This window comes from Pongo pygmaeus, chromosome 5, assembly GCF_028885625.2.
Source record: "Pongo pygmaeus isolate AG05252 chromosome 5, NHGRI_mPonPyg2-v2.0_pri, whole genome shotgun sequence".
NCBI classification, from domain to species: domain Eukaryota; kingdom Metazoa; phylum Chordata; class Mammalia; order Primates; family Hominidae; genus Pongo; species Pongo pygmaeus.
Genome location: NC_072378.2, coordinates 111,477,524 through 111,495,257, shown reverse-complemented (window position 1 = coordinate 111,495,257; position 17,734 = coordinate 111,477,524). Strand labels below are relative to the sequence as shown.

The 17,734-nt window shown below is 40.4% G+C and overlaps 1 pseudogene; it reads left to right on the top strand.

Annotated features, from left to right (window-relative positions):
• Positions 1-16,176: 16,176 nt before the first annotated feature.
• On the top strand, positions 16,177-16,853 carry LOC129038809 (uncharacterized; annotated as a pseudogene).
• Positions 16,854-17,734: the final 881 nt, after the last annotated feature.

The window sequence follows — 17,734 nt, the reverse complement described above, 5'->3', positions numbered from 1 at the left end:
CAGTTGTTTTTAAAATTTAGTATACATCAGAATCTTGTTGAAACACAGATTTCTGGGCTCCACTTCTCATTCTGTAGGTCTGGGATGGGGTCCAAGATTGTGTGTGTGTGTGTGTGTGTGTGTTGGGGTCCAAGATAGTGTGTGTGTGTTTGTGTGTGTGTGTGTGTGTATATATATATATATATATATATATAAAATTTGAGATAGAGTCTCGCTCTGTTGCCCAGGCTGGAGTGCAGTGGCGTGATCTTGACTCACTGCAAACTCCACCTCCTGGGTTCACGCCATTCTCCCGCCTCAGCCTCCCGAGTAGCTGGGACTACAGGCACCTGCCACCATGCCCTGCTAATTTTTTGTATTTTTAGTAGAGACAGGGTTTCACCGTGTTAGCCAGGATGATCTCGATCTCCTGACCTCATGATCCGCCTGCCTCAGCCTCCCAAAGTGCTGGGATTACAGGTGTGAGCCACCGTGCCCGGCCAAGAGTCTGTATTTTCAACAAGTTCCCAGGTGAGGCTAATGCTGCTTGTCCCAGGAACATACTTTGAGAACTGTTCTAAGTTATTTCTGGCAGTTTCTGAGCCTGATAATCTTAAACTTGGATGCTCTTTCATCTCCTGTCAGGAATTCGGAGATCTAGAAGTATTAATAGCTATCTTTGAAGTTACTGATGTAGAAAAAAACTCCTGTGGGCCAGGGACTCCTCTGCAGGATCACCTGACAATTGTAGTTCTTCAAGACTTTATTTTCATTTCTTTTATCAACTTCAGGTAGGTTCTTCCCTGAGTTACACTAGTTGGCAGGGTGGCATGTTATATGGCACCTCTCAGCACCACCAATAGCACAGAAGGGCTTCCTGCTTTGAAGGATTCTACTAGAGCAGGGTCTTAATATCAAACTTAAGAGTTACATCCTCTAGGTTAGAGGTGGCTAGGTTTCCTAGATGGGAAGCCTTGTGAAAGTTCTGGGGTATCACCTGAGACTTCAGAAGGGCTAGGGGGAATATGCTTACCCTGGATTTAGGGGTAGGGGGAGTCTTGGGCACACGAGCTGGCTGCAGGGGCCAGGTCCCACAGGCAGAGGAGCCACCGTTGCTTGTAGTTGTTGGTGAGTATAAAGCTAACTGCAGTAAAAGGCTTTTTGGTTTCCTTCCCTTAGCTAGTTTGATGGGCAGGTTTAATGAAGGGATCCCTGGTTTCATTCCCTTCATAGGAGGTTTCAAATCAGTTTTACCATTCACTAGCTCTACCACCAACTAGTTAGTTCTTGGGAAATTTCCTCAACTGTAAAATGAGGACAATCCCCCTACCTCTCACGGTTATTGTGAAGAATAATGAATAAATGAATAATAAATGAATATAGTAATATATGTAAAGTAGTTAGTGTGGTACCTGACACACCGTAGGCCCTTCTTTATCTAACGGGAACATGGATCCCAGGTGGGGAAGCTGCAGTACGCCATTCTGTGGGAACTCTAGTTGCCTCATCACAAAGTATGCCTAATTCTCCCATATAAGGGTACTGACATTACTGTCTTTGAAAAATGAGACTAACTAGCTTTGGGGGCCTGCTGTTAAGTCACTCACAAGAACATGCATTCTCTGGAGGACATGTAAGATTGGAGCCTATATTAGCTGACAGGATAAGAGCCACACCACATTAGCACTTGAAGACTTGCAGGATCTAGGACAACTATTCACAATATGGAACTTTCATTTTTGAGCTAGAAGGAACAGGGCCGATTTATTTCAATCACTCATTCTACAGATTATCCTGGGAGGTTAAGTAACCTGCTCAGTGTCACAGAACATTGTAATATTTAGGGTTCCTCTGAGCAGGCCTTGTTTTCAGCCACTCCATTCTTTCTGAATTTTGCCCCTTTTGTCAATAAAGCACTTCCTCTATTACCTTTTTTATTTTATATATACATACACAAAATGAGGAGAAATTCATTAGCACCATTTTGTGGCTCCATAATCTTGCTTAGAAAAGGATTTTGGAAGAGTACAAATGTAAGGTAAGTTGGAAGAGAATGTAGGTTGGTGAGACAGAAGCAGTGGCACTCCTCTCTGCTCCCATCTGTCATTCCCAGATACTCTAAAAGGTTATACTACTTATAGGTTCACTACAAGCATTATTCCAACAACCTGATTTTAGCTGGTTGGCAGTTTAGTACCTATGCTTATATTCCAATTTTATGTTTTAACAGTCAGGAATCTTTTCTTGTTGCCTTAGACATGTCTTAGGCAGTGAAAATAATTTTTCCCCATATCAGTAACTTAAGACAATCAGCCCTCTTTTTAAAAAGTCTATGAAACATAAGCTTTAGGTATATCACAGAGTATTTGTTTTATAAAGGGAGGTTTCCTTTCTGTTCTTTTAAAAAATAAGCTTAAAAAAAAAAAGCACAAACTGTCAGCAGAGAAAGTGGCAAATAATTTCAGAATGGTAGGGGAGAGTAGACTCTTCTCCCCCAACACTCAGTGTTCCCATTACATTTGCTGAGAGCTAAGAAGCCCTCACAGACAAGATACCTATTACAGGAGAGCTTGACTCCTCAACTCCCCCTAGCAGAGGAATAATTTCAGAAGAGTATCCATGAAATATACTCTGTCCCCCGACTGTTTACTCTGAGTTCCTACTACTTTCGCTGAGAGAGCTAAGGACCCATCACAGACAAAATCCCTATTACAAGATAACTTGACTATGCATTTTCAATAGAGAGGAAGATGAGTGGTGGTATTCCCTAGAATTCTAATTGCAAAAGAGGCATTTTTCTAGCCGAGTGTGGTGGCTCACACCTACAATCCCAGCACTTTGGGAGGCTAAAAGCAAACTTGAGGCCAGGAGTTTGAGACCAACCTGGGTAACAAAGCAAGATCCCTCCTCTAAAAAAAGAATTAAAGAAAAAAATTTTTAAAAAATTAGCCAGGCATTGTGGTGTGCACCTGTAGCCCTAGCTACTCAGGAGGCTGATGCAAGAGGATCACTTGAGCCTAGGGGTTAGAGGCTGTAGTGAGTTATGATTGCGCCACTGCACTCCAGCCTGGGCAACAGAATGAGAGTCTAATTAAAAAAAAAAAAGAAAAAGAAAAAAAAATTTTTTTTTTTTTGAGACGTAGTTTCACTCTTGTTGCCCAGGCTAGAGTGCAGTGGCGTGATCTCGGCTCACAGCAACCTCCGCCTCCTGGGCTCAAGCGATTCTCCTGCCTCAGCCTCCCAAGTAGCTGGGATTACAGACATGCGCCACCACGCCTGGCTAATTTTGTATTTTTAGTAGAGATGGGGTTTCTGCATGTTGGTCAGGCTGGTCTCAAACTCCCAACCTCAGGTGATCTGCCCACCTTGGCCTCCCAAAGTGCTGGGATTACAGGCGTTAGCCACCGTGCCCGGCCAGAAAAATTTTTTTTTAAAAGAGGCATTTTCTCATTGAAACAATGTTAAAAATGATGGGTAAGTTTCCCTAAACTATGAATTAGATAAGTTACGGAGAGCTGGCCTGAAAACCTAATAGCCATTTTAAGATTGTTTCTATGAAAAACACATTTGTAGGTCCAAAAATTGGCTTACCACCAAATTTTTGAAATATATTCTATCATAGATTGGAAAACGGAGGGATTTTTAAAAATTTTCATGTACACAAATTCTTTAAGTGGGGTTTCCGTTCCAAGATGGCCAAATAGGAACAGCTCCGATCTGCAGCTCCCAGCATGACTGACGCAGAAGACAGGTGATTTCTGCATTTCCAACTGAGGTACCTGGTTCATCTCATTGGGACTGGTTGGACAGTGGGTGCAGCCCACGGAGGGCAAGCCAAAGCAGCGCGGGGCATCACCTCACCCGGGAAGCACAAGGGGTTGGGGGATTTCCCTTTCCTAGCCAAGGGAAGCAGTGACAGACTGTACCTGGAAACATGGGACACTTCTGCCCTAATACTGCACTTTTCCCACGGTCTTAGCAACAAGCAGACCAAGAGATTTTCTCCTGTGCCTGGCTCAGCAGGTCCCATGCCCACAGAGCCTTGCTCACTGATAGCGCAGCAGTCTGAGATCAACCTGCGAGGCTGCAGCCTGGCTAGGGGAGGGGCGTCCACCATTACTGAGGCTTGAGTAGGTAAACAAAGCAGCCAGGAAGCTCCAACTGGGCAGAGCCCAGTGCAACTCAGCACGGCCTACTGCCTCTATAGACTTCACCTTTGTGGGCAGGGCATAGCTAAACAGAAGGCAGCAGAAACTTCTGCAGACTTAAACGTCCCTGTCTGACAGCTCTGAAGAGAGCAGTGGTTCTCCTAGCATGGTGTTTGAACTCTGAGAACGGACAGGCTGCCTCCTCAAGTGGGTCCCTGACCCCCATGTAGCCTAACTGGGAGACACCTGCAGTAGGAGCCAACAGACACCTCATACAGGTGGGTGCCCCTCTGGGATGAAGCTTCCAGAAGAAGGATCAGGCAGCAATATTTGCTGTTCTGCAATATTTGCTGTTCTGCATCCTCCGCTGGTGATACCCAGGCAAACAGGGTCTGGAGTGGACCTCCAGCAAACTCCAACAGTCCTGCAGCTGAGGGACCTAACTGTTAGAAGGAAAACTAACAAACAGAAAGGAATAGCATCAACATCAACAAAAAGGACATCTACACCAAAACCCCATCTGTAGGTTACCAACATCAAATACCAAAGGTAGATAAAACCACAAAGATGGGGAGAAACCAGAGCAGAAAAGCTGAAAATTCTAAAAACCAGAGCGTCTCTTCTCCTCCAAAGGATCACAGCTCCTTGCCAGCAATGGAACAAAGCTGGATGGAGAATGACTCTGACGAGTTGACAGAAATAGGCTTCAGAAGGTCGGTAGTAACAAACTTCTCTGAGCTAAAGGAGCATGGTCTAACCCATCACAAGGAAGCTAAAAACCTTGAAAAAAGGTTAAACGAATGGCTAACTAGAATAAACAGCGTAGAGAAGACCTTAAATGATCTGATGGAGCTGAAAAGCATGGCACGAGAACTTCGTGACGCATGCACAAGCTTCAATAGCCAATTTGATCAAGTGGAAGAAAGGGTATCAGTGATTGAAGATCAAATTAATTTGAAATAAAGCAAGAAGACAAGTTTAGAGAAAAAAGAGTAAAATGAAACGAACAAAGCCTCCAAGAAAATATGGGACTTATGTGAAAAGACCAAATCTACGTGTGATTGGTGTACCTGAAAGTGACGGGGAGAATGGAAGCAAGTTGGAAAACACTCTTCAGGATATTATCCAGGAGAACTTCCCCAACCTACCAAGGCAGGCCAACAATCAAATTCAGGAAATACAGAGACCACCACAAAGATACTCCTCGAGAACAGCGACCCCAAGACACACAATTGTCAGATTCACCAAGGTTGAAATGAAAGAAAAAATGTTAAAGGCAGCCAGAGAAAAAGGTTGGGTTACCCACAAATGGAAGCCCATCAGACTAACAGTGGATCTCTCGGCAGAAACCCTACAAGCCAGAAGAGAGTGGGGGCCAATATTCACATTCTTAAAGAAAAGAATTTTCAACCCAGAATTTCATATCCAGCCAAACTAAGCTTCATAAGTGAAGGAGAGAGAAAATCCTTTACAGACAAGCAAATGTTGAGAGATTTTGTCACCACCAGGCTTGCCTTACAAGAGCTCCTGAAGGAAGCACTAAACATAGAAAGGAACACTGGTACCAGCCACTGCAAAAACATGCCAAACTGTAAAGACCATCAATGCTATGAAGAAACTGCATCAATTAATGGGCAAAATAACCAGCTAACATCATAATGACAGGATCAAATTCAAACATAACAATATTAACCTTAAATGTAAATGGGCTGAATGCCCCAATTAAAAGACACAGACTAGCAAATTGGATAAAGAGTCAAGACCCATCAGTGTGCTGTATTCAGGAGACCCATCTCACATGCAGAGACACACACAGGCTCAAAATAAAGGGATGGAGGAAGATCTACCAAGCAAATGGAAAGCTAAAAAAAGCAAGGGTTGCAATCCTAGTCTCTGACAAATTATTTCAAGTGCACATTAAGCAACAAGCATTTTTTGAGTTCCTGAACATCTGTTGCATCAACAATCACAGTACCTGTACTAACATATTACTAAAAACTCAAATAAAACTTGGAGGTTCATGTTATTTGCTTTATTTTTGTATATGTTTAAAATTTTTCATTAAAAAATTTTTTAAAAACCCTTCAAACATAAATTCCATGAATCCCCAAAAGATCAACTTAGGCTGAAATTGGGTGGCAATGTAAAGAACCTCTAATAAAAAGAAAAATCTTGAATTTTGAATTGCATCCACAATATAGACAGCAAACCAACTATCAAAATACTGAAAACATTTGAAATAATGCATCTATATTGGATCTTCCAAAATCTCACATAACTATTGTTCACAATTAAGAATGCTTTTCAAATGCTTACACGTGACTTTTTCTTTTTTTTTTTTGAGACAGAGTCTCGCTCTGTCGCCCAGGCTGGAGTGCAGTGGTGCAATCTTGGCTCACTGCAAGCTCCATCTCCCGAGCTCATGCCATTCTCCTGCCTCAGCCTCCCCAGTAGCTGGGACTACAGGCGCCTGCCACCACGCCCAGCTAATTTTTTTGTAGTTTTTGTATTTTTTTTTGAGACGGAGTCTCGCTCTGTCACCCAGACTGGAGTGCAGTGGTGCGATCTCAGCTCACTGCAAGCTGTGCCTCCTGGGTTCATGCCATTCTCCTGCCTTAGCCTCCCAAGTAGTTGGGACTACAAGCGCCCGCCACCACACCCAGCTAATTTTTTTTTTTTTTTTTTGAGACAGAGTCTCGCTCCGTCGCCCAGGCTGGAGTGCAGTGGCACAATCTTGGCTCACTGCAACCGCCACCTTCCAGGTTCAAGCGATTCTCCTGCCTCAGCCTCCCAAGTAGCTGGGATTAGAGGTGCTTGCCATCACGCCTGGCTAATTTTTGTATTTTTAGTAGAGATGGGGTTTCGCCATGTTGGCCAGGCTGGTCTCAAACTCCTGACCTCAGGTGATCCACCCACCTCGGCCTCCCAAAGTGCTAGGATTACAGGCATGAGCCACTGCGCCAGGTCTTTTTTTGTACTTTTAGTAGAGACAGGGTTTCACCGTGTTAGCCAGGATGGTCTATATCTCCTGACCTCGTGATCCACCCGCCTTGGCCTCCCAAAGTGCTGGGATTACAGGCATAAGCCACCATACACGTGACATTTTAAAAAATCAATACACACCGTAAGTAAAACTGAATTGAGGCAAATCTTACTAAATTTGGCACAAATGAAAGATCTCTGTTAAGTCTCTGAAGAGATTATTTAATTTTAGCTCTTTATTTTAATCTCAACTCTGATATTTTATGATTCAATTACCAATTAGTACTTTCAGAACCATACAGCAAAATATATATTCCCATTCATTTTTCAAATGTTTAAACACTGACTTTTTATATATTTCCATATTATCTAAAAATCCATTGTAATTAATATAGAAAGGAAAATTCATCTTTTTAAGTATCTCTTTTTAGTATATTTATCTTTTTAAGATGTAGCTTAATAAAAGTCTACTGGGCTTCCTAAGATATAATTGTATTAAATTCAGAGTTGAAACTTTTTAGATATCTACAGTTAACTAATAAATTTTCTATAACATACTTTCATATCTTTTATAAACAGAATATTTTTAAAACCCACAATTGCATGATATAAAAGAAAACAATAATTAAGCAGACAAAATAATAAATGAAATATGATATGCCTTCTGCTAGGTACCTATGAGTTTTACAGAATAATCATTTCAACGGATGTCCTTAGAGAACAAAGGAGAATGAGAAAATGAAAAAGTGAGGGTGGCATGGAAGATATTTTGTTATCTTCTACTGTGTGGTCCTTCACTGCACTATTCTTTAAACAGAAAAAGGCCTCCTCAAGGGCAAGTCCTGCTTCAAATGTCCCCTTCCCCTCCTGACTACAGAATAATGTGTTTGTGTAGTATATGATTACACCAGACAAGACTGTGAACACATGTGATTTACTCAATGATCCTATTCTGCTTCCTTTTAAAGATAAAGAATGCATTTAAGTCGATTGTGTATGAGACTGTGGTAATTCCTTAGAAGGCTCCATTCAAACAGAGAATAATATTACCTTATTTTAAAACATTAAGAGCATAGCTAGTTTCCTGGTCTTCATTTTCCTTCCAGACAACAACATTAATACTTTCATTTATTTTAGAAGAGACAAGTGTAACACATGAGTGATTATTTTAAAATAGTTTTAATTTTTCTTTGTATAAGCAAGATGCCCCCATAAAACATTCACTTTTCAAAAACCTTTATATGCAAATAACTTACAAAAATCTGTGTAAGATAAAAGAAACAACTAAAACCAGACAGCCACCACCACCACAGATCCTAATAGCAGGCCAGATCAAGGTGCAGATCTCATGAAAACAAGCTGCTCACATTCCCAGAACCACAACCCCCTGGGGGTGGAATCTTGTCTTCTTTAACTCGCTGGGTGGTAGAGCCCATAGGAATTACTCAAACTATGAAAATCCCAAAGCATGGTCACCTACAGGGAAATGAGACAGATATGACTTGAGCATAATTATTTTCTTGTAATAACAGTTAAAGAAAACAACCTTAAATAGTAAAAGTTGTGTGAGCTTCAACAGGTAGATAATTGTGTTTGTTTTTACCAAACATGGTATTTGTTAGCTTACCAAGGAGGAAAATATACAATGTATAGTTGCCATTTTTAGTTTAATATTCTCTAGGGCACTCATACATAGTGATTATAGATACACTTAACCAGACATAGTGTTCTTGGTATTTCACATGGTTTATTTCATTTAATCCTCATAATAACCTTATAAGGTAAGAACTAATTTTTTTTTTTTTTTTTTTTTTGAGACAGAGTCTCGCTCTGTCGCCCAGGCTCGAGTGCAATGGCGTGATCTCGGCTCACTGCAACCTCTGCCTCCCAGGTTCAAGCGATTCTCCTGCCTCAGCCTCCCAACTACCTGGGATTACAGGCACATGCCACCATGCCTGGCTAAATTTTGTATTTTTAGTGGAGACGGGGTTTCACCATGTTGGCCAGGCTAGTCTCGAACTCCTGACCTCAAGTGATCCACCTGCCTCAGCCTCCCAAAGTGCCGGGATTACAGACATGAGCCACCGCTCCCGGCCCCAAGAACCATCATTATTACTATTTTTCAAATAAAGAGCAAAGACACAGGGAAGTTAAATTACTTGGCCAAGATCACACAACCAGAATTCAAAACCAAGTATCTTGTCTCCAGAGCTCTTACTTTTAATTTAGTAAAAGTAAATGTGAAATTGGATTTTTAACCCCGTTATCATACAGAACCATTCCTCCAAGACTGTAAATTCTGAGTTTCTTCCCTGTGAACTTCCACCTCTTTGACTCATTGTGACTGCCAAACTCTCAGTCCCTTCTAATTTATCTTCTGGTTTCACTTGCTTTCCTTTACAGCCTGGACTCTAGTCATTTCAATTATGCCCAAATCTCCTGCTCAGTCCTCACCAGCTAGAGCCAAACCAAAGTGGTCCCTTGTACCAGCAATCTCTGCTATTACTCGTCTTAGCAGTGATTCAATCAAGAAAAGTCATGCTGCTTCTTTTTAAGTAAGTTCACTACTGCTCAGCAATCCTTTCACTGACACTACACAGCATCTATAGCAGCAGTTCCGAACTTTTTCTAGGACTAAATCCCTGAATATACCCATCTATCCCTTTATAGATTACTTTACCATGGATTTATTTAAAATTCATCCGAAGTAGGGTTGGCAAATAAAATACAGGATGCCTAGTTAAATTTGAATTTACAATAATCAAGAAAAATTTTAGTTTAAAGTATGTCCCAAATATACAAACACGTAAATAGTATTTAAGATAATAAAAAATACCAAATGTACTGAGCCAAATATTGCATGAGACATACTTAAATACTAAAAAAAATTGTTTACCTAAAATTCAATTTTAACTGGGCATCTTGGATTTTAATTTGTTAAATTTAATCCAATCCAATTCCCTTCTTTCCATTCCCAGAAGTATATTTTCTGTTTTCAAAGGTTAATTCTCTGAACTTTTATTTGCCTTTCTCCTTACTTCTCTTTCTTCCTCATTCTACATATTCCTTCTTTGTACTTTCAAGGATGTTCGGGTCATCTCTACTGTGTTTTGTTTTGAGACAGGGTCTTGCTTCACTGCCTCCCATGCTGGAGTGCAATGGTGCAATCATAGCTCACTGAAGCCTCAAATTCCTGGGCTCAAACAATCCTCCCGCCTCAGCCTTCCTAGTAGGTGGGACTACAAACACGTGCCATCACACCTGGCTAATTTTAATTTTTTTTTGGAGAGACAGGGTCTCCCTATGTTGCCCAGACTGGTCTCGAACTCCTGGGCTCAAAGGACCCTCCCATCCTGGCCTCTCAAAGTATTGGGATTATAAGCAAGAGTCACCACTCCTGGCCTCCTACTGTGGTATTAAGGGTCCCAATTCTTCATCCCTCTATGAATCCATGCCCTTTGCCATGTCACTTTGCAAGTTCTCTAAAGAGGAGAATTCTGTTTCTCTGCTCCTTGAATACGGGCTTGGCCACATAAATTGCTTTGGTCAGTAGAATGAGGGAGAAGTGCCAGTGTCAGTTTGGAGTCCATGTGTTTGTGTTTGCCCCTTTTTTTGGGGGTGGGGGAAGAGTCTCACTCTGTCGCCCAGGCTGGAATGCAGTGGCGCAGTTTCAGGTGATTCTCCTGCCTCAGCCTCCCGAGTAGCTGGGACTACAGGCATGTGCCACCACACCCAGCTAAGTTTTGTATTTTTAGCAGAGATGGGGTTTTACCATGTTGGCCAGGCTGGTCTCGAACTCCTGACCTCAGGTGATCCACCCGCCTCGGCCTCCTAAAGTGCTGGGATTATAAGTGTGAGCCACCATGCCCAGCCTCTGTTTGCCCTCTTCAACACTTCTTCCATCTTCATGAGAAAGATATGCCTAAGTGAGCTGGACAGTCGCAGAAGGAGGATGATAGGTAAGTGTCCAGCCTAGGGCAAAGCTCCCAGTAGGTCTGCTGATGTATGAGCAAGCCCAGCTGGGAGGAGCCAACCCTTAGACATGTGAGCTATAATAATAATTATTGTCTTAAGCCACTTTAGAGTGTTTGTTATACAGCAAAACCTAAATGATGCATCTACCCTGAAAAACCTCATCCTGACCATAGTATTCTAATTCCCTTTGTTGTATTCCCAAACTGCTGCAAAAAGTATCCTTTAGTTTTTGCTTGTATTCCTTTGCCATTTATTCTTATCTGTACCACTTCTCTTTTAATTGACACCAAAATTCTCCTAATGGTCAGTCTTACAGCTTTGGCATGATCCTCATCCATGCTGGCCTCTGTACAGCACCTGACACTATAGGTCATTTCATACCACTGTTGAATTTCTCCCGCTTTTATTGTACTCCACTAGTTTTTATTTATTTGATTGCTCCATTTACTTCAAGGGCTCATCTTCTCTCTTCCACTCTTCTGGGGAGTTTATTCATTCTCTCAAAAGTGACTGTTATGTATCTGACTTACACATCTTTATTTCTACTCCTAATCTCTATTTCAAGCTCTAGTTCAGTTGGTCCTCAAACTGCAGTGTGCATCAGAATCACTTGGATGGCTTGTTAATATTCAGACTGCTGGGGCCTCACTCCCAGTTTCCTATTCAGTAAGTCTAGGATGGGACCTGTTAATTTTCATTTTTAGTAAGTTCCCAGGTGATGCTGATGCTGCATCAGTGACCACACCTTCAGAACCACACTTCTAGTTCCATATTTCCAACTCTCTAACAGTTTTCTCCTGGTTATCATCCATAGGTGCTTCAAATATCACATACAATGTCAATTAGGGTAGTTTTTGTTTTGTTTTGTGTTGTTTTTAATACTGTAACCACTAGTAACTAATGGTCTAACTAATGCAAAAGAAAGATTTATCAGGAAGCTCACTAAAGACTGCAGAACCATGTTCCAAATAAAAAGAGAACCAGAAACTAGACTACTTGACAGTAGGAGCATTACCCCTAAGTCTGAAGTAAACTGAGTGTTTCTTGTTTTTGAATCCCTCAGTTCAAAAGTCAATTACAAATGAGAGTCACCTATCCCTTAGTTGTACCAAGGGAGAGACAGAAAGGACTATGGTGGAAGTAGCCACCAAGGACTCCTTTTCTTTCACATTGTCTTAGTTCAGGCCCTCTTAATTAAGCAGGTAGATTACTACGACAGCCTCTTAACTAGTTTTCTTGCCCCTAACATAACCTCCAATTCATTCTCCACATCATCTTCAGTTATCTCTTTAAGACACATGTCATTTTCTTCTTTGCCTTATCTGGTGCAGTATTCATGTCTTATCTTGTTTTAAGTGATAAATTGCTTTTCTCCATACACAAGTGGTTGCTATATTTTTGCCTTAGCTGACACAAAAAATGGAAAAGCAGTTTGAGAGGGTAGGAAACACAGCCCATTGTAAACTGAGGTTCTAATCACCTAGTAATCAGGCAAGAGTCAGAAGCAGAGTACCAAATTTTGGATAGAGACCCCTCAAGGAGGCTTTAAGATATCAAGTCTCTCACTAGACTGAAAACTCCCTCATGGCAAGGATCTAGTTCTCACTCTATTCCCAGCACCTAGCTCAGCACCTCACAAATAACAAGATTTAATGACATGAAGAAAGTCATCTCCAGACCCTCCCCTACTTTAAATTACTAGTTTACAGTCTCTGCCTGCATATCGCCTCACCACCAAATCCGTCCCACATACCACTGCTAAATCAAGCCAATTATCATTTCATTTCCTGCTCAAAACCTTCTGACTGTCCAATACATGCTCGCCAACTCTAAACTCTTCACCATTCAAAGCCTTCCAGAACTTGGTTCTAACCAATTTTTCTAAGGTTTCTTCCACTCCTTATTACACTGTCAAACAGTCTGGATAAATAAGGTTTAACATAACATTTTTTCTGTTCTTGTTGGTTCCAGTTTTTGTAGTATCTGTCTTCCATGATGTCTCCCCTATCTTACCGTCAAAATCTAGTTAAGATGCCACCTGTCAGTGACCTACCACTCTAGGTTATTGGTAACGTATCCTCGTACCCTATGCTACTTAATTACTTAAGGATCTATTTGAAGCTTTTGTTAATTACGGTCCTGTTCATATATATAACTTCTAGTAGTTGAACACATACTATCTTAAATTATCACTATGTAGTTGTATTATTTGTCCTACCAGATTTTAAGAGACTTAAGAGCTTTCTGCTGCTAATCTTCTATATCCCCAGAAACTTCTGTAGTGCTTTACACATAGTGGGCAATAAGTAAAATTTGTTAAAAAGATGAATAAATGGATATTTATAATATAGCACTAGTGTTTGGTGCTGGTCCCCTTGAGGTAGCCAGCCTGTGACTGTGCCAGGGATTTCTGAGCTGCTGAAATCAGAGGGTAATAAATCCTAGCAGCTTGGAACTGGATAGTGAGTCTAAATCAAAGATCATCAGGTTGAATGGAGATTCAAATGCCAGGAACAAGCATTAAGTGAAACGGTCCAAAAGACAGAACCCGAGATGAAATATAGAGCAAAGGGTATGGAATCAGGCAGAGACACAGTAAAGGCAACAGTAGTCATAACATATTGATGAGGATCTGGAATGGTGGACTTTGGAGTGGGGGGCTGTGCAGTGCATTCATCAAGGTGAGTAGTTTGTTGGTAAAATAATCACCTAAAAATTGGAATTTAGGTTGGCACCCAATTATCATCTCTAGCAAAGAAACACATACATAAAAATTAAAAATTTATAATAGCAAATATAGAGAAATTAAATAGAACCTGCTTTGAGAGGTGGATTTCATTTGAGCTTCATTTTCTTGCTTCTGCCCTGTCACCTTAATTTGTTTCACACATTTGCACAAGTTCACATAAAAGTCGTAATGTATTTTTTGATTCCTTTATATTATGGAAAAAGAAAAACATATTTTAAAAGAGATAATATCACAGCACCCAACATCAATACAAAAACTCAGAACTTATTTTTACTGTATTTTTTAGATTTTTAATCTTTCAGTGAAGCTGCAATAACAGTATACATAATAACAACTGATTTTTCTATATGAACTGTTCACACACTAGAAAATTCTGAGATTATTTTATAAAAGTTTAAAAATCCTTAAAAATGTTTAAAAAACCCTAATTATGAGAAGTACATATTCTGTTATCGAAAGTCCTACAAAGTTTAATTCCTACAGCTACCTTGCCCTATAAAACATTTTTTTGCCTGTCAATCTGTGAGGTTGGATCGAGCAACTCTGTCCCACACAGCGTTTTCTTGTACTCGTTAGCAGTAAGCATTGTGGCAAAGACTAATGTCCTTATGAAAAGGACAGCAAAATTCACTTTAAGTTCTACTGTACAGGTGCAATAGTCCTCTGAATAAATTGTAAAAATTAAAAAAAAAATTTTTTTTGACACGATCTCACTCTGTTTTCTAGGCTGGAGTGCAGTGGTGTGATCATGGCTCACTGCAGCCTTGATCTCCTGGGCTCAAGCAATCCTTCCACCTCAGCCTCCCTAGTAGCTGGGACCACAGGTGCACACCACCACACCTGGGTAGTTTTTTTTTTTTATTATTTATGGAGACAGAGTCTCACTATGTTGTCCAGGCTGGTCTCAAACTCCTGGCTTCAAGGGATTCTCCCACCTCAGCCTCCCAAAGTGCTGAGATTACAGATGTAAGCCACCATATCTGGTCGGAATTTTGTTATTTTGATTTAAATGCTGAATGAAGTAAGTTTTAAAGCCTATATTATTCTTCCTGATATAGCTGACAGAAGGATAAGTTCTCATATTAGGTTCTTTGAAAGTTAATATATTTGGTGGCAACACAGAAGAATAGGAAGATCGCTTACCAAGGAGGTAGGTAACCTGGATCTCACTTACTCTATGGGGTCTTAGGTAAGTCATTTACTTTCTCTGAGTCTCAATTTCTTCATTATAAAATCTAAAGACTTGGATTATTTCAATGGTCTTGACAGGAAGACTGCATTGGAATTGCCTGTGGGCATTCTGACTTGGTAGATATGAGAAGAAAGGGCCTAGATAAATCTATCTTTACAACATCTCATAAATGATTCTGATGCATATTACTGGTTAAGAACCAATGGTATAAATAATTTCTTGGGTTATTTGAAATTCTAAGAATCTACTTTTTACATCCAATCAACGGAATTTTAAAAACTCCTACCTTTCACTATTACATCATTCTTCTTGATGAATAAGTATATTTTAGGAAATGGAGAAGCTGCCTCTAAATTGTGAATAGCTTACAGTTATTGAGTGCTTAGCAGTCTAAGGTGTTAACTCATTTAATATACGTAATTCAATCTTCACAACAACACTAAGAGGTAGGTACTACTATTATTATCTGTTTATTACAGACAGGAAAAATGAGGCACAGAAAGTAATTTGCCCAAGTTATGGAGCAGGTAAATAGGGAAATTGGGCTGCAGAGTTTAAACACCAGAATGCTCTACTATCATTTAATAAATGACCTATACATACCAATAAGCCCCATCACTATTCCCCACCCAAATAGTGCTGTTTTCCCTGCTACTACAGGGGAAAAAAGGGGTATGTTTTTAGAAAATCTTTGAGAGCAGAAGGGAGAAGCTGGGAAACTCAAGAATGAAAAAACACAAGATACCTGGGCCTAAGACCTCTGGCCTTGAATTACAACTAGAGACTACTTTGATTTACAGAAGCCTCTTTAAATAGGGTGACTATTTTTAGGAGTTATTTTCCTTCAGTTATCATTTCATCCCATGATGTCTAAGACATGCTCTTTTTGATTGAATAAATATTAATTTAAAAAAATATTAGAAATGTACCTTATCAGATGAACTACACCCAAAACTGTAAAGTAAAACAGGAAAGGATAAAAGCTACGTTAGAATCAAAGGGAAAGATTATCAAATGATTCAGCCTATTGTTAATTTTGGGTATGCAAAGGAGAATTATAACACCATACTTTGGCATAAGGTAGAGATTAATACATAACATGGTATAACCTTCCCTTCCCAACAGTATTAGATGGGCTGTCTACTTGCGTGATGAATTTACTCAGGATGAGGGCAGGAATTCAGGTGAAGGAGGAAGACTGTAAGCCAAGTGCCAAAGTCTTTAACATCTTTAATAAATTAAGTCTTGAAAGACTATGAATATGCTAAGTACAGGGGAGCAGATATTCTAGAATGAGGATCCTTCCCCTTTCTCTATGAGCTTTCAGTCTAAAAACATGTTATACAAATGCAGAAGTAAGCAGCCGCTTAAGAAAAATGAGTAGTGTTTTCCTTTATTCATAAAACTAATCTTTGTACTGCTAGATTTTCCCTGGTAAAGAGGAATAGAGAGTGAAATTACCTGCTAATTCAAGCAAGAAAAATATCAGCTCTTGTTCTCATAAATTTGTGAAAATAAATTACAACTAGATTGCCCCAGTTCTGATGTGAAAACATCTGGTGAGACCACTAGGTATAGTTTCTCACTACTTTTTTTTTAAAGTGTAAAAACACACATATTCAAAGGTTTTTAAAAATAATCTTAAAAGAACAGAGTAGCATGCTATTTCCTGACAGGCTGACCTTTACATAAAGAATGTTCACTTTCAACAAACTGAAAATTATTCTTACTGATGGCTTCAGAATATCACTGTCTATCTCAGAAAGCAGAATGTTTTGTACAAGTCATAAATAAGTGGCTAGACGGACAATATTTGGTCATCAAATGATCAATGTAGAGGGCAGGGGGAAATTATTTCTGCAGTACCAACCATATATCTGGTGCTGTGCAAAGGGAAAAAGGAAACAGGCTGGGAATGGTGGTTCATGCCTATCATCCCAGCACTTTGGGAGGCCCAGCTGGGAGGATCCCTTGAGCCTAGGAGTTTAAGACCAGCCTGGGCAACATTGGGAGACTCCATCTCCACAAAAATAAAAAAATTGGTGGCGGGAGCCCGTAGTCCCAGCTACTCAGGAGGCTGAGGCAGGAGAATGGCGTGAACCCGGGAGGTGGAGCTTGCAGTGAGCCAAGATCACACCACTGCACTCCAGCCTGGGTGACAGAGCAAGAATCAGTCTCAAACAAACAAACAAACAAAAAAATTCACCAGGAGCAGTAGCACACGTCTGTGGCCCCAGTTACTTAAGAGGCTGAGGTGAGAGGATTGCTTAGGCCCAGGAGGTCAAGGCTGCAGTGAAGTGTGATTGCACCACTGCACTCCAGCCTGGGCAACAGAGCAAGACCCTGTCTTAAAAGAAAAAAGGAAATGTAGAATACGATTCCTAATGTCAAGAAACTTACAGCTTATTGGTCAATTACATAATACTGGAGTCCAGGACCATGTCTTACTCTCAAAAAAAAAAAAAAAATCAACCACATCGTTTAACGTAGGATTTTATAAATATCAGTGAGTTAATAAAAAGTTAAAATAATACAAAAAGCTTAGAATTGAGCAATAAAATGCATGTTTAATATAGGCGACTGGGCCAGGCACGGTGGCTCATGCCTGTAATCCCAGCACTTTGGGAGGCCGAGGCGGGCAGATCACCTGAGGTCAGGAATTTGAGACCACACTGGCCAAACATGGCGAAACCCCACCTCTACTAAAAA